The 20136-nt window shown below is 47.7% G+C and overlaps 1 long non-coding RNA gene across 1 annotated transcript; it reads left to right on the forward strand.

Moving 5' to 3' along the window:
* The first annotated feature begins 1474 nt into the window (after positions 1-1474).
* On the forward strand, positions 1475-14703 carry LOC142603341 (uncharacterized). The gene is made up of 7 exons (XR_012837256.1): positions 1475-2594; positions 4277-4506; positions 4994-5087; positions 5174-6550; positions 6932-7946; positions 9694-10662; positions 11774-14703. It is a non-coding gene; the product is annotated as an uncharacterized LOC142603341 (long non-coding RNA).
* The last annotated feature ends 5433 nt before the right edge of the window (positions 14704-20136 follow it).

The following is a 20136-nucleotide window of genomic DNA, read 5'->3' on the forward strand; positions in this document are numbered from 1 at the left end:
CTCCAAGATCCATTTTTGCAGAAGTTGCCTGATTTAACTCTTGCATCGCCTACAGAAACCTCCCGCATTCTGCTGCAGTCCCCACCGCTTTTGAACTTTGGTGAAAGTTAAGTCGGCAGAAATGCCAGGCTATTATTTGTATTGGGGTAGTTTATAATGCAGATTATGAAAACCCTATTGTACTAGAACAAAAAGGTTTTCCTTGCCCCAAATAATTTGCAATTTAAATTTGTCATGAGAACTGTATTGGTTTATCAATGCAACGCATGGTCAATAATTTTTTCAGTATGAAAAGGTTAGGATCTGCAATGTGCAGGTAGGAAGCAGGTGGTATCAAAAACTGTGGGCCAAAGTAAAATAATGAATGTAATTAAAGTTAACTAATCAGAATCTAAACCTAAATGTTGGAGCTGGCTTCTGAAAAGCAAACCAATTCAGGAAAAATTTCTTCACCCAAAGGGTTGCCAGTCACTGGAACGGGCTGCCCAGGGACGTGGCTGAGTCACCATCCCTGGAGGTATTTAAAAGACTTGTCGATGTGGTGCTTAGGGACGTGGTTTAGTGGTGGACTTGGCAGTGCTAGGTTAACGATTGGACTTGATAATCTTAAAGGTCTTTTCCAACCAAAATGATTCTATGATTCTATAAACCCTTTGCCCTACAAGCCCCTACAATTTTGGAAAAATTCAGCTACTGCCATGAACTTAGCAGCTCAGTCTCAACCCCAGTTAAGTGTCAACAATTCTCTACTTATGACCAGAACCTCCAAGAATTTGGAAGAAAAATAAACGTGAAAGGGGAAGTTAGAATAAAAACTGCCTCTGTGCCTATGATGTATGAGTATTGGTTTTAAAAATGATACAGAGAACGAAGTACAGTGAGTAGGGACAAATGTGCTTTAAATAAGAGTTGAGGATGTTCTACGTATAGTACATGTAACATCTTGTTCGTGTGCAAGGACAGACTGTGAAAGAAACAGCTTTGTGTGGGAGAAGCGACATCAAAGAGCCTGAAAGAGCTAGCACTGTAATAGGAAACATTTGCCTTTTGAGGACTCTTATTGCTGCTGGTCACTTTTTCCTTTTTTTTTTTTTTTCCCCCCCGATTTCCCCCTCCCCCTCTTCTGTATTAAAACCCAGCGGCATGAGCAGTGTGAGGCAGCATGGGTAGGGTGGGCCAAATGGGCAACAAGGAGGAGTCCAGAGGGCTAGCTGGATTTGTGTGTGCTTTCACAGCTTCACTCCTGCCCCCTTTACACTGAGTTCGCATCAGCCTTGAAGGTTATAGTTGTGTTTGTTGGCCAACCAAAGCAAGGCTGGATGCTCAACTTCCTGTCTTTGACGGAAGCAGGCGATCTAACTATGCTGCCAAACATCAGGGTATGTCCTAGGTATTAGTGGGCAAAACTCTTCATGGGGGCAGAGGGGAAATGAAAGAGGAATTGAGAGCATAGGCGTAGGACAGGGATGTCCAAAGAGCTGTGGGCACAGCGGGGAGAGCACGGGGGACCTGGTGGGATGAGGAACTGCAGGGAGAGCACCAGAGCGGGAGGAGGAATGTCACCCAGCAGAAAGGAGATGGCAGGGCAGGAGGCTGGTGCACCTGCTTGGGATGGCAAAAGTGATGATTTTCCTGTGAAGAGTCGTGGTTATCCTTGTTGCCAACAGAAGGTTCATGCTGAGGAAGAGGGGTTGTTGGTGTAGCTGCATGCAGACAGCTAGCAATCTTACAACTTGCACTTACTGGGTTTTTTCAGGTATTTTTTGGAGAATATCTGAAGTTTTTCAGCCTTGCTTTGCATTAGCAATGAGGCGCCTAGTAGTATTATGTAGTACTATATGATGAGCGTAAGAGCCAGCACGCACAACGCGTATCTAAGTCTGCTGGGTGCTTTGGCCCAGATGTGAGTCGTTAATTGTGATCTGGATGACCACAGGATGGCGTATTGTGGCTTGCAAAGCACGGAACGGTATTTAATGAGCAGTGGTACTACTGGCTGAAGTGTGTCTAAACTGCGTTTATCCTGCAGCCTCTATTGCTAGAAATTTCTAATGTTTTCTTTCTTTTCACCAGTGATGTAACCCCTTCCTCTCAGAGTAAATGCTAACTTTCCGGAGTGAGGTTTGGACTTCATTGTATTAATGACCTGAAAACTGATTAAAAGGTGAACGTTCTTAGGTAAAAGAATGACACAATCCCATGCTAGAGGAGACTTTGATCAAATGTACTGACAACCTGAAATGAATGAAACGGCCCTACTCTCAGCAAGAGAGCTTTTCTAGGAGTATATTGCATATTGGCTGTTTTCCCAGCCCTGTGAAGTCTTTAAGAAGCATGCTGTGGCACATTTCAGTTGGTTTTAGTGAATTGCAGTGCACAAGCTGGGGTTCTTTTCCTGAAGTGCTGATGCTGCAGCGTTCCCGTCAGACCGCGCGCGGGAAGCATCTTTCTGTTATTTCTGAGTGGGCACACACGGACCTGGATCTTGGAGAATTTACAGCGGCTTCAGCTTTGTAACCTGCAGCACGAGGGGAACATCTGCCTGCACAGAGTGAGCCTCTGACCGCGTAGCTGTGCTCTGATGCCATGTCCAGGTGAGTGCTTGGCTAAGGCTGGCCAGAACGTGTCTTGGTGTCTGCCGCTGTTGCTTTTGACATAGATTGCATTATTTACTGCAAAATAAACAAGCACCAACCTTGGGCTGTGTGGGGTAGAACTGCCTGCAGGGTTACAGTGTGGGTCTGGGAAGGTCCGACCACTGCCCTTCCAGCTCTGCGGTCTAACCCAGCCTAGCGAGGAGGTGGGGGAAGATGGATGAGCCCGATCTTCTTCACAAAGTGCTTTGAGATCACTCCCTACAAGTGCTGTGCAAGGGCTGAGTACTATCAGCGCTGTTGCTGACGGGAGTTCTGGTTTGGCCCCCGGATCAGCGGCTGGCCCTGTTGTGACTGTGCTGCACGTAGTTTTGACTTGCGTTGGGAGCGGTTTCTCTGCTCTTTCATAGTTTGCCTTCTCCTTCGCACGTCTCCAACAGGAAGTGCAGATTCAGCAGGCATTGTATGCTTCAGCAGCCTGCCAGCTGCCTTGCTGAAGCTAATTCACAATTCAAGTCACTCCTGATAAGTTTGCAAACAATGTGCAGTGATTTCTGAGCTAGATAGCAGCTGAGCTGAACTCCTTGGTTTCCAGCCTGTCAGTCGAATGAAGCTGTGCGCTTACTTTGTAAAGCTCATGGGTCAAACGTGGTCTTAATGCTTTGTGCCGTTTCATAAATTTATTTGTTTAGGAATAACTTTAAGTGAGTGTCATCATTATTATTAAAACTCTCAAATGAGTGCGTGGAGGCACAAAGACGACATATGGTTAGTGTTGGTTTAATATGAGCTAGGAATTGAACCTGGGGCTTTGACTTGCAGTTTAGTTCTCTGATCGCTGGATAACTCTTTTACCCACTTTGTAACATGCTGAAATAGCCTGGGAATAACTCCAGTGAAAACAAGAGCAACATTTTTTCGTAGGCTAACTTCATGTGGCAGCTACTGAAAGCGTGCACTGAGGAACTGGCCCAGAGGAAGCGACTCTGCACTCGTGGCTCATCAGCCCTGGCAGGAAACAGCAGGTCAAAGTTAGAAGTAACTTACTTAAAAGCTACTAAGTGAGTAGTGCAGCAAACATCAAGAGAAAGCATGGTTCAATAGCCAGCAGAGGAGCTTGGGGTTCTCTGTCTCAGTCCTTATTCCACTTGCTCCCTGTTGCTCCCATCTATTTAACCAGAGAGATGCCAAGGAGGTGATCTATCAGACACAGATTTGTAGGTGAGACTGTGCCCTCTCCTGATCTGCACGCAGCTCTCCCTGGAAAACGGGGTCACTACAGAACATGCACTACTTAATCTTACTCAGTATGTTTTTATGAAATGAAATCCTCATGACTTCATATCTCAGCTTGGCAGATACTAGTTTTTTTCAGACGTGTGGAAGGTCAGTAGTTTCAAGTGTAGCAGCCTAGAACTGCTGGATGAGTTTGACCATTCTGCGTAACAATTTTTGCAATACAGTGGCAGAAGTAGGAATATATATTGCTCCTGCCAGATGACAGCAGGGTTTTGTTTATGGGTAAGCTTGTGAAAGCTCACCTTGGTGCACTTTCCAAAGGGCATGAGGTCACGGCATAGACTTATGTTCTGAAGTATATTTTGTCACTGTGCCATATATTTGGTTTCTTTTTCTTTTTCTGGTGTGTTTTTTTTTTGTTTTTTTTTTTACTCCTCCCTTAGTATTGGAATTGGAAGTTCAAGTTGGAGAAATATGAAAGCAATTGGGCCTAATCCATTCCTGTTGTTACTCCTTTTGTTTTCACTGGAGTTACTCCAAGGCTGAATTCAGCATATGATGAACAACTTGTTCCCCAAAGTTGGAACTTAGTGGAGAAGGTTTTAGGGATGATCACGCAACTGTGAGGCTCCTTCTCGAACAGCTGAAGCTCCCACAAGAGGGACAATATATGGTGAGTTTGGGTTATTGAACTTACTACAACATTCTAGTAATAAGCCCTCTAGTCATAATAATACATTATTATCCATTAGAACAATTACTTGAATGAAACCCAACTGCTAGCTCACTTAGATTGGATGGAAAAATCCTAGCTATTGATCTCAATTGCCAGTTAGCTAAACAGATACTAACCACGAGCAAATGACAAATGGTTCTGAGCCTGGTAATCCTCCTCTCACTTCCCTCTCCTCTCACCTTTTCTGGAACCAGCTCCTCCAGGGTTGCCCACCCTTTATGCATTGATCATCTCAGCTGCAGCCCAGGAAAGTCTCCAAAGAGGTTACAAGCCCTAGGTCTGCTTTGGTTAGATGGAAAAAGGAGAGTTCTATAAGCTATGGAGAAGCTGTGCATTGCCAGCTGAGGACTAGGTGGTGTTTGGGTTTGGTTTTTTTTGCAGGGGGGCATATTTCTGTTAAGAACAAAGATGAAACTCTTCACAGATCTGCAAGAATGAACCAGTCCTCACTGCTGGTTAATTCCTCCTGCCTTCCTGTGAGCTGTTGGGGGGGTCATGGCAGACACAAGATCCCCATGGTAAAATTAAGCTTTTCTTTCTTGGAGAAATAACCATTACTGTCTCTCTGGCTCACTCCATTTCATTTACTTTCTAAACAACTTAGATCACAAAGGGCTCGAGGAGGGGTGCAGCGCTTGCAAAGAAAAGGCCTGGATGATTTTCTGCATTTAGGAAAGTCTTGTGAAAGTTGTGCTTCCTGCTCATGCCCAGAGAAGAGGATTTATAACAGATGCTCCTGCAGCCTTCACTGTGTGTGTGACTTGGAGACTGGAGGACTCACCAAGCTTGCCATGTTTGGGAGGCCAGGGTAGCTTTCTGCTGAATAACACAAGTCCTGTCCGACTAATGGAAAAATCCCTCTGCCCCAGAGCCCAGCTGACACCGAGACAGGAGATCTCCTTATGTCAGCTCTGCCATGCTGGGACATATCTTCTCTGCAGCTCTGCTCAGGTGCTTTTCAGTACCACAACCACGGTACTTCCTTGGCCTTGCTGAGGTTGAGCACTTCTCTGTTACCCTTTAGATATCATCCTCCTCCTCCTCTACTTTGCTTCTGACCCAGGGAGTAGATGCTGGCTGCTCTCCCTGCTTCTCCTTCCAGCTCCTCTCTATTTGCAAGGATCCAAGCTGCAGTTAGGACCACCACAGCCAACTGCCCTGACTGCCAAGGATGGTACAGCACACGCTAAGAATAGAACCAGCGTTACAGGAAGGGACATTTATATTGTTTATTACAGCTAACTGGAAATGGAGGAAACTCTTCCCTAACACCTTAGCTGATGCACAGGGTAAAATATTTTCTTCAACAGTTATATACTTAAGTGGGGAGGAAGAACCCTTCACTTTTAAAACCAAAATAAAGCAACATCCAATCTTATTTGCCTTGACTTATTTCTTTCCACAACAGAAAATGCACCACTAATAAGTTGGTTGGTGTAATGGTCAATGAGATGCTGCTTTGCTTAGATCTGAGGAGGTTTTAGGGAGAAGGCAAAAAATTTGATGTATTCCACAGTTACTGACCTCAAGGTTCAGTGGAGCAAACACCAGGTAGCCAAGGAAAACAGAAAGAATAGTTAAAATCTTACCAACCACAGCGCAGAGGGATTATCACACCAAACTTTGGTTAAAGTTCACATAGCAAAGAGGATCTCTGACTTTACAGAAACTACAGCTCCTCCTGTTTGTCAGACATGCCGGTCCAAGACATAATCACTTCCCCAACTTGGTCATCAAGAGTGCTGTAATTTGGACCAAGACGTTTGGAAGACTTCAACACTAAACCAAGGATGTTATTGCCTAGCTTATGCACAGGGGAGGAGGGGGTGTATTTCCCCTTCTGTGGCTGTATTTCTGCAAGGCGCCCAAACATGGTACAAATGTCTGGATTTATACAACTCAGATTTGACAGAGTTCAAAGGTGGGACCTGCTCAGCCTTGTGGTCCGCAAGCCTCGCCTTTTCTGAGAGCCCAGCACCAGGTAAGACTGTAGGCTTGTGCCTCCAGCCCTGCTGCACTCTTATATTGTCTACTACTTGGGGTTTGCTTCCCTTCCCTTCAAGGATTTGGGTCTAGGAGTTGGGGCATCTCATCTTTCACTTTGAAACTCTCTGTTCCTTCTAGCTATTGAGCCACCTGGGAATTGCAGATCCTAAGAGTTCATAAACTAGAAGATTTATTAAAAAAAAAAAAAAAAGCTGTCAAAAACTGTATTGTCTTAATTCTTGGAGGGGGTGGATTGTAACTCATGTCCTTGATTACTGTGGTTAGGTGTTCAGTCCATTTCTCCTGTAAGCTAAACTTTTTTTAAATTTCTTTTGCCCTATGAAGTATTTGCCTAAGGACTCTCTTCTATTCCCAGGTTACTACTAACGCCTGTGGAGAACAACTAACTGCTGCTTAAAAAACTGAATCAAATCTGGGTGGAGGACACAGATAAGCAGCCTGGCATGGAGAGTTGGTGGGAGTGTTTTGGATGACTTATTCCTCCTCAAGTGACATAATCCCACACTGTACTTGTTTGGTCCAGGCACAAACTTTCCCAAAACAGGGAAGTTTGGGTTCTGGATTCAGCTGAGAGCACTGAATATCGCTTTCCAGATGGGCGTCCGTGCCTCTCCTTGAACAAAACCACAGTTCAGTCTTGGCCGTTGAAGCACCAGATTTCTTCCTTGATGCTTTCCTTGAGCCCCACAGTTGCTCCCTGTTCCAGAGGGTCTGTGACCAACTGGTTTGGGGGCTCTTTGTCAGACCTGTGTACAGAGGCTGCTGGAGAAGAAAGCACCGAGAGGTGCATCTCTGGGCCAGGCTCTGGCAAGTGCTGTGGGGTTTGTGGTTGTTTTTTTCCCTCCTTGAACTTTGCTGCAATGCATGGCCATACTTCAGGACCTTCAAGGGCTGCTTCTCTAATCTCCCCAGAAGGATTACTGCTGCTGGAAATCATGACGGCTTGGACCAGCTATCAACTTTATCAGGAAAGCTTCTTTCCGGCCAAGCTAGTAAGAGCTTTGCTAAGCGGGAATTTTGGGTTGAAGCTGCTCTTCTCATATTTCACAGATGGCCTCAATGAATGATTTACTAGGAGAGTAAAAGATTAGCCAGATTCCCCCAACTGCATCTCAAGTCATATAAAGCACTGGATTTTACTGGTGCCTAGGCAATTCCCAATTCTTTAGCCTCGTTAGACTGTTTTACGGTGACTAATTGCCCTGTACTCTCTTCCCCAAGAATCAGGTGTCTCGTGGTGAGGAACCCACGCTCCTTGCACAAGCCTCACCAGTGGCTTTGAAACAGCCATGCCAGTGAAGGCTTCTCTATATGGTCAGGAACCCAAAGACCACAAGATGTTACGTCTCTAGTTGTATTTTATTGGAGAGGTTAGCGTGCTTCTGGGAGGGAGATGGTAAAGGGAATACTTAAAATATGCAATGAGGAGTTTCCATAAAATTATCAAAAGCTTTGCAGAATCTTCCTATTGAGAAGAACCATCACTGTAGAGTTCACGTGAATAGTGGCTTGGGTAGGGCAAAACCTCTTGCTTTAATGTTTTAGCTAGTCTCCAAGGCTCAGATGAGCTCTTCTGGGGGAAGGGAGATTACCCCATGCTTGCCTGTTACGGAGTTTCTCACAATTTTCTCTTTTACACTTGGCAGCCAGACTCTGTGTCTGACTCTGTAGAGAGTTTGGCTGCTTTAAAAGACTGCAGTACTGATTTAGACATCCAAATTGGAAAAGCAGGGTTTAAAGTGGACCTACTTTTTCCTTTAGAGTGAGACTTGTTAAAGATCTTTGTTATTTACTGGTGGTCTCACAAGATGAACAGATCATTGCATTTAATCATTTGCATGACTTTCATCATGCTTTTCTCCCTCTAAATAAAAGAACAATCCTAAGATTACTGAAGGGCTTGCAGGGATGGCTTGCCCATCACTATCGATATATGAAGTGAACACGCTGTAAAGTGTAAAGCGATATCGGCATGTGCTGATCTCATGTAAACAGTCTTTGGTTTATAGCAGTCAGAGATGAGAGCTCTGAGACTCACTGGGGGAATCAACCTCTAGCAGAAATGTTTAAAATATTTGGGGTTTAGCCAAGAGGCTAAGAAAAGAGGTTTTGCATCTTCCTTTCTCTCTGCTGTGATCTCCTCACATGCAACGCTAAAACCTACATAAGAAATAGGGATGAGAAGAAACAGCCCTGACAGACTTGTCCCCAAGGCATCAAAAGAGGTCAAAGATGCTCAGGGATAATAAAATTTGCTACTTTTCTGATTTTTGCATCACCATTTATATGTATAAATAGGGGCTGAACCTACTCCCTGGCGGTCCCTTTTGGTTGAACCTATGGCATAAAGGCGTCAGAAGCAGCCCTAGATGTCCCCTTGATAAAAGCTCCCTCACCACAGTTCTTCAAGGCTGAAGTTTTGCCACAAGTTATAGCAGGTTGAGGGAAGATTTATGAAAAGCACAGGAATGCAAAATTCTGTCCTCGGTGAAGGCAGAAATAAAACGTGTGTGTGTTTCCAGGATAGAACATAATCTACCATCAGTTGTGTCTCGTATAAATGAAGTGTGCGTTGGCATCTGTTGTATGTACAATTTTTCAAGAGTATCAGTTAGCAGAACAGATCCTGCATCATTTATTTTGAAATGACTGTGTCCTCCCCACAATGCAACTGACCTGTAGGAACAGAATATTATGACTAAACATCACTTTAAAAGCAAATATGATCCTTTGAAGTTTAAAAAAAAAAAAAGAAGACCGTATTTGTCAAGCCTGTGTTTATGAGAGCAACACCAAAAGTCAGAGGATTACTCACCATGGCAATTTTCGAGGATCTTGTCACTCAGCCAGATTTTACCCATAGACAGCCAGACCAGGGGGATCCCTGGGGTTGCCTGAGTGTGATCTCCCATCAGTGACCATCTAAGGTCTCGGAGCCCTGCAAGACCTCATCAAAGACTGTGCCTCCCCTTCTCATTGCCAAGCAGCTGGGACCATTGATAAGCGTTTGAAAAGGCTCAGTCAAAAGATGGAGCAATTAACAGGAAGAATTCAGAGTTGTGAGAAGTGATATAAAGTGTATTTCCTTGATTTTTGAATATCACTCATTATTTTTAGGAATATGATCTTTTTGCCAGATGCACCGAATGGACGCCTGGGATCCTGACGTCTTACTCTGAAAAGGAGTTGGGGCTGTGACTCCAGCCTTTCGCTGTGCGTCCCACCATGGTTGCATGTTTGGAAGTCTGTGGCAGCAATGGTGGGACAGCTGTGCAATATACTGCTATAAAATCTTCCTCTTGCAATGTTGTCTTGCTTATTATTCGATTCTTCCTGGAAACTCTTCTTGCCAACGCAACAGCAGATCTGCTCCTACAGAAAGGGCTGTTCTCGGCGTCTCTGCCCTCATCCGTGCACAGGACGTCTGCCCTTTCCAAAACCAAACAGGAATCAAAAAAAGTAACGAGCTAAAAAAGACATGAAATTGCTAATGAATTTATGAGGTTACTTAAAGGCTTATTTCTCACCAATTTCTCCCGTACTTTGTCAGGATCCCGTCTGAGCGTGGCCAGGACTGCAGCAGCCCCAGCTTGCTCACCGGCATGAGGGTGATTGCTGAGCAGCGGAGACGGGCAAGGGTAGGAAAGGAAACAGCTGTGATCCTTTTTTGGAGCATTTGCTCCTATTCATCCCCTTAGATGTATCCCAACGTAAATAACCTTTCATATCACTTTACAAAGTGATTGCTAAGTGGGACGGAGGAGAAGGTAGTCTAACATAATAATTTCTGTCTTTTCTCTTTATTTTCCTGCTTGGTCATAGAAAGAAAATCTGGCTGCTTGTTAATTTGAAAGCATTTATAGTGGCGATGGCATAACAGATAGGAAAGTTCACAGGACTCTGGCAACTACTAATGTACTGAGACTTTCAGATGAAAAAATGAAAGCTGCCTGTAAAGGATTCCCATTTGTCATGAAAACCCCACAATACCACGGGACAGCTGTTTGCCTGGGATCTGTATCTCAGACTTAAGGAACCAGAACAGACATGTGCTCTGTTGTACAAAGACCATAACACCAGAGACAGGTAAATCATTCTTTATAAGGAAAAAACATCATACAGAATTAACGTTTTCTATAAAAGATATTTTTCAGGTTTTGCTCGCTATTTGACATAATCAAAAACATGGCTTAAAATGCATAAATTATGGTCTTTTATATTTTAGTGCTCTAGTAACTTCCTCTGGAGATGGATTTGGCGCTGGTGCAAGCGTGGCTGGATAGCTGGCAGGGTCTATTCTGGCACGGAGCTCTCCTGTTGTCGTACAAGAGCACAGAGGTGCAGCAGGTGGTAAAAGTTTCCTGGGAGAGGCTGGGTCCAGAGTCTTTCTTTAGTCCTCTCAAGCCACTCTGTGCTTTGCCTCATTCCCCTTATGAAATAATTTGGTGATTTTTCTAAAAATCAGAAAGAAAAAGAAAGAAAAAAAAAAAAAGTCCAGGGCTGAAGCTTCACCAAGCAGCTGGAAATTAGGAAAAGGCATGCTGTCATGCCAAGGTAACACAAGCGTCACATGAAGGGTGAGCTGGAAAATCTCCCCCCTGGTTGTCTTGAAATGTTTTTCTTTTTCATGTGGTATCTTCGCCATGGCTTTAAACCCAGCATTGGGCTTAAGCTTGACCAGGTTGCTTGGAAGGCCGTCACGCAAAGGTCTTTTAATAAAACAGAGGCACTGCCATGAAGTTCAGGGAGGAGAAATAACCCCCCTAGAGCTCCCCATGAGCCTCCCTGTTGGTATATTTTTAGTGATAACTCTTTTTAGTTCATTCTGTGTCAGGAAATTCTGCACTGAGCTTCCCACTGTGCCACGCTAGCTGGTACGTCACAAGGGAATTTCCCTAACTTTGGCAGATCCAAAGATTTCTTCCCATCCTTCCTTCCCTCTACTTTTTGGTTATTGCTTCAAATGAATGAGACAGCAAACCTTGTAAATAAAGGGTGATAAAAATACATAAATAAAATGGCAAGATTAACCCAACTCTGTAGGCTCAGTGTGTGCAGGCATAGGAAAGTGAAAGAGTATTGAACAAAGCTTTCAAAACATTGTTTCTTTGCCAGAGCTCAATCTCCAGACACTAATTTAACTGTACTAGTAATGCATTAGAGTGTGTTCCTCTGTTAAGCAATACGTTCCCTACAGAGCAGCTCTGGAGCAGCTGTTAGCTACAGGCTTTCCGCAGGCTGAGGTCTCTGGGTCAGAAACACGCTACCTTCCACCAGCGCATCCCCAGAACTGCTCCCCGTATCGGTGATCTGTCTTCAGACAAGGTGAGTTCCAGGTTTCAAAGTGCTTTAGCTCAGTTTGCGATGCAGAGGCTGAGGTCAACTCAACCGCTTGCTGCTCCTGCAGGAGAGAGCCATCATGTCTGGAGACTCAGCACCGTCCCCTGTCACATCTCAGCTGAAAATAATGCCGACTTTGTCGCAAGGAGCTATGCTTGGCTGCTGCATGCTCCCCGCAAGTTGCATAAGCCGCTGCTCCTGTGCATTTAAACACAGGCACCTTGTTTTCTTTAAGGTGGTGCAAGGTCTTCCTTTTCCGACGTCTTCAGGCGTGAATTCATGTAAGTGCAACCCACGGCTTGCAGAGCGCCCATGGCAGGCTGAGACACCAGGGCTGAAAGAGGACAATCTTGACTTTGTTGTTGCTAAAGACAGAGATTATTTTTAATGTAAAAGTTATTGTCTCGGGCAGCCTTCATCTCACCAGTGCACAACTGCAGAATGCTTTGAATTAAGTTTGGAGGCTAAAAGTGTGTTAGTCATTGCCCATACATCTTAAGGGAAGCAGGGCTCTCTAAAGTTATTGTTAGCATCAGGCATCTGGTTTATGTTTATAATGATTTATTCAATGATGGGAGACAGGTAAGGAACCATCATGGAAGACAAACTAGAAAAGACTGGGGTTTTCTAAGCTCTGAAGCCATTGTTAAATCAAAGTTGTCTGACTTCAAAAGGAATATATAACTTGATTAGGTTCTTTAAACAATGTACAATGCTCATGAAGTTGGCAGATATCATGAGAGGCAGAGTTGGTAGCACAGCCTGCTCTGGAGGTTGCTTGTCCCTTCTAAATGCAAGATCCTGTTCTTATGTCATGACTCTCACTTTTTTTTTTTTTTTTTTTTTTTTTTTTTTAAGAAAATTTCAGCCAAGTACTTCAACTGCTTGCAAGAGCCAGGCAGAGAAGAATACATTGTTTTTTCAGTGTTAGAATAATTCAGGAAATCCTTTCTTTGGAAAGATCTAATGCTTCCATACTTTGAAACAGGGACTTGAAATCCAATGGGGAAGATAGGCTCTCTGCTAAAGACGGGCGTGTTGCCATTGCCATAAGGATCTGACCACGGTTATTTCAGTTTTATGAGCCTCTGAAAAAGTCTAGTTTGTGTATGTGCAGTAGGGCTTTGCAAGAGCTTAGCTAAGATTAGAGAAGAGTCTCTGCTCGTGTCTCTGGGTGCCTGGCCCTCACTGGCCTGCGCGAGTGGTGAAATTGGTCTTTCCTGGTAAGAACTAGCTCTCGCTAGGAGCGGGGCTTTGGGAGGGAGAAGAGAAAGCCCATCTGCTGCGGCTCCCAGCATGCTGGAGCAGAGACGGGCACTGTGCCTGGACACAGGAGCTGGTGGGACAGGGCAGGTTGGGAAGGGTCGGCTGAGGGGTGATGGATCTGTGCCCATTTGATCCCCTTCCCCCAGCCTGATGGGGTATTGGCTTCCTCTCCTGTCAGAAAACTTTGGTGACACTCAGAAGCAACAATCCTCAATTCCTCCAGGCGCGGATGCAGGCAGAGGGTAACACACCGCTGCTGCGGTCACCCCACGTTGTGGTGTACCCCAAGGGGAGGAGGGCAGCCCCAGGCACTCAGCAGGACGTAGGCAAAAGCTGTGTCTGGAGATAATCAACTCTTCCTCCAGCTGAACGTACGTTTGTTCATCTCACCCACTTTTTTTTGGATAAAAGATGCTGTCCTGGGTTGCAGCTAACACGCTTAGAAGGTTCAATTCTCCACAGTGGCAATCCCAAGCTGTTGGGTGAGGGCTTCTCAATTTTCCTTCTGCAGCATAGAGCGGATAAACCATTGTTATTGCTCTGTCCTCTGCCTTGTTTCAGAGCAACCTCCCTTCCCGCTGCAGAGACATGGTGAAGGGACACATGGGGCTGGGCAGCCAGAGGTGCCAGCTGCCACAGCAGGCTGGAGATTTCCAGAGTCTGCACTTTTCCTGCAGGATGAAAAACAGTTCTACACAACTATAACTGCCTGCAGGCATGTATTTATGTCTCTTTTTTTTTTTTTTCCTTTTTCCAAAACACACCTTGACCCAAGGGATGATCTAGCTGGGGTTTACCAGCCTGCCAAAGAAGGAGTTCAATGAAATGTTGTGGATGTGGGAGAAAAACGCTGCTCACGTAGAACTTTCCAGGGCTCTGCTATAAACTCAGCACACCTGTCCCACCAGGTTCAGCCAGCCCTGGGTAGTGTCACCTCCTGCCATGCTGCTGAGGAGGCCGCAGCAATGTGCCATCCCCATGGGGACAGTTTGTTGGGGGTGACCGATACCTGTCAGATCTGCAGCCATCCCAAAATGGAAATAAATAACCCACATTTTGCATTGGTGTCATTCACCTGGGGTGAAGCCTACATGCACCGACTGCCTGTTGCTCTCTGCCCTGGCCAAAGCACCATCTGACAGACGCCCCTGGGTCGGGGAAGAACACAGGCTTGGGCGCACCCCAAACAGCTCCAAGTGACGTGCACGCCGTGTCACACGTACGATGCGAGGACCAAACCAACACTCGGCGTGGGAAGTTTGCGGAGCTGCTGGAAGAAAGCCAGCAGCTCGTGTCTGCTCGAGTTAGAAAAACGTCCCAGCGCTGGATCCACCCAACTCAGCTAGAGCAGGGTTGCTTGGCCAGACGACAGGCCTGGCTTTCTCTCCAAAGTGGCTGAGCGCCAAAGGGGATTTTTAATTTCCAGATGCTTTTAAAATAAAAATAAAGACTCTGCTGTAAACTGGCTTTGAACGGACGCCTCTCCTTCAGCCAAATAGTTGACTGATATGGGCTAGATGACTGGGCAATAAAACCTTTCATTGCAATCTGGTGCATCGTGAGTGCTGGCGAGCCCCATGCCGAGCCAGGCAGCCCGGCCATGGCTCCCTGCATAGCCTGCCCTCCCTGCTGCGAGGCAGGCGGCCGCTCTCCGACAGCCCTCTGTCTCCAGATATAAATCTTTATGCACTTTTTGATTTCTTTTTTGTTCTTTTGGAGAGACGGGGAAATGCTTTGGGAGAAGATAGTTGGCAATAGCAGAACAGGAATGAAAAGGTTTTGGGGGAATATTGTCCTGAATGTGCTGCAAAGTGCTGCCGGGAGCCAGGAGGGCTGGTGACAAGGTGACATTGCAGGACCCCTTGCTGTGCACCTTGCTTCAGATCAGCCACAGACACGTTTCTAAGCCAGCCCTGGGTGAATCCCTCTACAAGCAACTTAAACCTGGCAGCTGGCAATCAGCATAATGACAGCGGTGAATTAATTCCCAGTGTCTGCAGGGGTGTAGCTCCTGGGGTAGTCACCCACCTCTGCTCCTGGGAGCTGGGGAAATTCCTCCGCAGCCCCTCGTAACCCACATTTTACCTGTACACCGGGTGTTCAGGCATCCCAAGCCTGCAGAGGCGGCTGGTTCACAGACTCTCGTGCCTACAGGGCAGCTGGAAGGTGCTTTCGTGCAGGCAGCCTGGATGGGTGCTATGGCTATAGGAACATGAGGCAGATGGGTCCCATCTCTGTGCCGATGCCGGGTGGGGAGGGCATACCCAAGGCCAGCTCTGCAGGCAGAGGACCCAGCAGCCCGCTGCCCACTCGCTCCCCTCCTGCTGCGGCACCAGCACGGCAGCACCAGTCGTCGCCTTCCCAAACCGAAGTTCACCCCCTCCCTTGCCTGCCCCTTCCCCAGCGGCGCTGCCAGTTACTTTATCAGCACAGATCTTGATTAATTCCTTACCACTGCAGGCATGATTGCCTTTTCTGGCCAGCTGGGTTTCTCTGCGCTGTGTTTTATCCTGTTCCCGGCACCAAGCCGGCAGGCGCAGGAGCCAAGCAAGACCAGGGACGCCAGCATGGAGGGAGTGTGGGGTGACACAGGGTGACACGGGGACAGCCCGGGTCTGGAGCCCACATGCAAGCCCAGGAGCTATTCCCCATCAGGTGTTCTTGGGAAAAAAAGCTGGGTTTGGCTGTTTCCACACCCCGTGTCTGGCTGCAGCAGGCGGGGAGCAAGGACGGGCTCGTCACGGGTAACACCGGGGTTGTTTGGGCAGCACTGGGGCTTGCTGGTGGCCATAAGAAAACACAGCAAGTGTGAACCTGCTCTGCTGTACTGGGGCTCGCTGTTACCAGCAGAAATCCCTGCAAGGGACAGCTTCACTCTCCCGTCTCACTGTCCCAGAGGAGGAAACACGGCTACTGTTGACAGCCTTCGGGGGATAGAGCCAGCAGGACCACCAAGGACCAGTCCCTCCTTCCTTCCCTCTTGCAGCTATTTTTTTTCTTGCTAAACTGCTTGCAGAGAGTCAGCTTTTGCAACCCATTCTCTGTCTGACTCCTTTTATTCTGCATTTCCTATGGTGATTTTGATCTGGAGCCAGGGCAAGCTGCTCTGCCTGATGCCTGTGCACACAGGGAGGGGGTCTGTCCACACCTGGATGGGGCCACGGCAGAGGAGCGCATCACCCTGCCTCTCACCACGGCCATCCATGAGGCAACCTGGGGTGACACCACAGCCCCCCAGCAGGGACTGGTCAGATATTTCCGCCCTGGAGAGCAGGGAAACATAAGGAGTCATTGCAGATAATTTTTCAGCAGCAGCGCCAGCATTTTTGGCCTCTCTGTGGTGTCTCGGTTTGGCATTACCTTTCTGTGGGCCAAGGTGTTTGTGTGGTCCTGTTGTGACCTAGGACACATGTCCAAAGCCATGCAGCCCCCCCCATGGAGCAGACAACCAGCCAGGACCCATCCCTGAACATCTTCTCACCTCACAAAAGGGGCTTTTGTCCCTTTCCCATGGGCTGCTGACGGAGCAAATCCGTGCAGCTTTGCTGGGAAGCCTCGTGTTACAGAGACATCTTTTCATGTGTGGGGGAAAGGAGAGGCTGAAGGCAGCACAGCTGGGGTGCAAGATCCCCTGCACTCTCCTCCCACGGAGAAGGTGATGCCAGGGTGTGCGTCGCCTCTGCCTCACAGCATCCTCCGTGGCTTCTCCGCCCGGACATTGTGCGGCTGACACGGGGGGTTTCTAATCCTCGCTCCTGTTTCAAATGTCATTTGATTCCTCGTGGCATCTCACAAAAGACTGAATGGGCATCAAGCATAAAGGCAAAATAATCCTTACGCTGGGAATGCCTTTGAACAGCCCTGACCTGCCTCCACAGGCATCTGCCAACGCAGGGGATGCCATGCAGCTCTCGTGTCTAAAGTTTTGAAGATGGGAGACAGGATCCTGCCTAAAATATCTGCATCCGGATTAGACTCTCAAATGCCAGAATGTGCATCTGTGTTTGCCCATGTTACTGATTTCTTCCTGACTTGACATGCCTGGTCACTGGGTAAAAACCACAACAAATTTGCTTTTTCTTTCCCCTCTTGTTTAGCTTATCAATTACATCTCCTGTTACACTACACTCTGGCCTCAATGGATTCATTTGTGATTCTCCTGAGATATGCATACTGTAGCAGCAGATAGTAGGATATAATAATTTAACATATGAATGCTGTCAAACAGTTTAATCAAATCTGAAATTGTCCGCCTTTGTGCCCTGCACTAACTCATTGTGACTGCAGAAAGTGAGCCCGGCTCCCCTAGACAAAGAGCAATTGCAGCCCGGCTCTTTGTCTACTCTCTTTGCATAATTTCCTGAACCCTGCCCTGTTCCACCTGCTCACTAATATTAAGTTTATTTATGGATAATTTATATGCAGCCCACTCTGCAAATGCACCCAGGCAAGGAATTTTTTTGGAGGAGCTATGGGAACAAGCCTCTCGCCATGCATCTTCCCCTCCAGTTTGTAAGACCTGAAGTCCGAATGCTCCATCAGCACTTCCTGAGCCTTCCCTGAAACACCAACGTGCAAAAGCACAAGTGCACTGGTCCTCACACCGGCACTCTCTGTGGGCTGCTGGAAATTCAAACACTCTTTTGCAAGGATGAGGCATAAGTCACAAATCTTTTTTTTGTTTTGTTTTTTTTAACAAAGATGCCCGCAGGACCGCTTGGCGGGATGCTCACTGCTCCAGCTCGCTGGCCACATCGAGGGCAGGGTGTTTCTGCAGCGCTCGTAACTCTGACCTTGGGGCTCTCGGAGGAAGCACGCGGTTCCTGGAAAGCTTTGTTCCACATTTGTTTGTTCCGTGTCTTCCCAGCAGCGGCTGAGAAGGAGAATAAAGGGCAGCGTATGGGAGCCAGCGCCTGCAGAGGAGACCCGGGTGTGCAAACAGGGCTGCACCCCCCGGCTGAGCCCCCATGAACCTTCCTGGCCATAGCCTGCACGAGTACCCATGTCTGCGCAGCAGGGCTAGCCCATGTTAACGCTAGTCCACATACAAACCGATCCTGGAAGGCCAAATTACCAACCGGAGAGGCCCATCCCAGTCCCCCAAATGGTCCAAACCACAGGGCTGGAAACATCAGCACCGGGGCTGTGGTGCTGTGGTTGCTCAGAGCAGGCGGCACCATGGCTGCCGGGAGGGTGCGTCCCTGTCTGGTGCTGAGGAAAGACACAACCAGGCATTTGGTTATCAGCCAGGCAAGTGGTGTCCGACAGCCTGGAGGAGCAGATGCCTGGGTGCACAGAGGCACCCATTGGCCCCCACAAGTAAGATGAGCAGAGCTTTGCTGCCAGAGGGTCTTAGTAGAAGCCCAGTGCAGCTGCAAAGCTGAAGCAATGCTGCTGCATTCGGAGGAACGCTAATGTTTCTCTCCCAAACCACCTCTCCAGGTGTGCCAGGTTTGGTCCATCACACTTTGAAACATGAATGCAACCTCAGGGCCAGCCAGGCTGGCACCAGTTGTGTTGCAGAAAAGCCTCTGCCCTTGCCTTTCCCTCGCACTAGTTATTTGAGGTGCCCATTGCCCTCCTGGGATGGTGTGGAGAAGGTTCCCAGTGGCTGCCTGTTTGGAGGCCACCGTGGGACACCGCCTGCCAGGGCTGGTGCTGGGGTGCCGCAAAGCTCTTTTCACACCAAAATCTCCAAACCTGACTCAAGCAAACAGCTAAACCAGACGTGGACATTGCAGCCAGGTGAAGCATTTTGGACACAGTGGGGTTTCCTACAAGGCAGAGCCCAACAGAGTCAACTCCACCCACCGAATGGTATTTCCCACCAGTTCCCCACATTTGCTACTGAAGAACCATGTGGTGGTTTTCAATGATCTCTTCAGACATCCCCCCAAAAGCTGGCTCAGTAACGTCCCATACCTTGGATGCCAGTTGCTCTTGCTCATGAGGTTTTGCAGCCCAAAGTGGGACAGCGAGGGCCCCTGCAAGCAGCAGCGTTGGTCCCTGCCAAGGGCCGGGCATCCCCTTGCCACTCCCAGCCCTCCTGGCCCCCCTCTTCACCCAGGGTCTGCAGGGCGAGAGCAGGCAGCCGGGGCATGACCCCAGCATGGCGGTGCTGGTGCCTGCCCGAGTTGGGAGTATCAGCACATCTTGGCACGCAAAACAATGCATTGTACCAAAAATAGGGCTCCCCCATTGTATTGTTACGCAAACATGTGCTGCGAGTAAATCAAACTCCCTGGGATTTTCCAAGCCAACTGCCTGGGATTTCTCAGGGTCATTTCACCCCAAGACCCCAAAGCACAAAGCAGCCCTGGGAGAAGGTGGCCTGGATGGAGTCTCCCCAGTTTCTCACCTGCCCCAGCAGGCAGAGGTGATGCCATGGGTCCCATTGATCTATGGCTGAGGAAATTCAAGTTTCTGTTTCTGCCACCAGTGTGAGCAGGGCTGTCGGCCGCCCTGGCATTCGCATCTCCTCCTGGTTCCTGGGGCATCCCTGCAGCCACTCCTGGGGTTTCAACACAGCCCCACGCAGGCTCTGCCAGTGCTGCACCTCCTGGGACGCTTGCTTCAGGCAGGCAGAGCTGAAAGAAAAAAACTCAGCCTGTCTGCTGAGCAAAAGGTCCAGGAGGAGGAAAAATAAACACAGGAAAAGCCACAACATTCAAGAACGTCGTTGGATATTTAAATGATGCCAATGTCCTTAAAAGCTGCTTGTGTTTGCAGAAATGCTTCAGAAATGGCATAAATGTTTCATGAAATAAAATGTTAGCAAGCAAGATAGTGTCAGAGATAGTATCTGTCTCTGCACTCATAACAGCACTGCTGATGTGGTGACCTCCAGCCACAAAGTTCCGAGGTTCTCAAACAGCACAGTCATACCCACTGAGAGATGAAGAAACCGAGGCAAGAGCGTGTGCCACAGCTTTTTCCACCAAGGCAGCAGCAGGA

Source organism: Balearica regulorum, chromosome 11, assembly GCF_011004875.1.
Source record: "Balearica regulorum gibbericeps isolate bBalReg1 chromosome 11, bBalReg1.pri, whole genome shotgun sequence".
In the NCBI taxonomy this organism is placed as follows: domain Eukaryota; kingdom Metazoa; phylum Chordata; class Aves; order Gruiformes; family Gruidae; genus Balearica; species Balearica regulorum.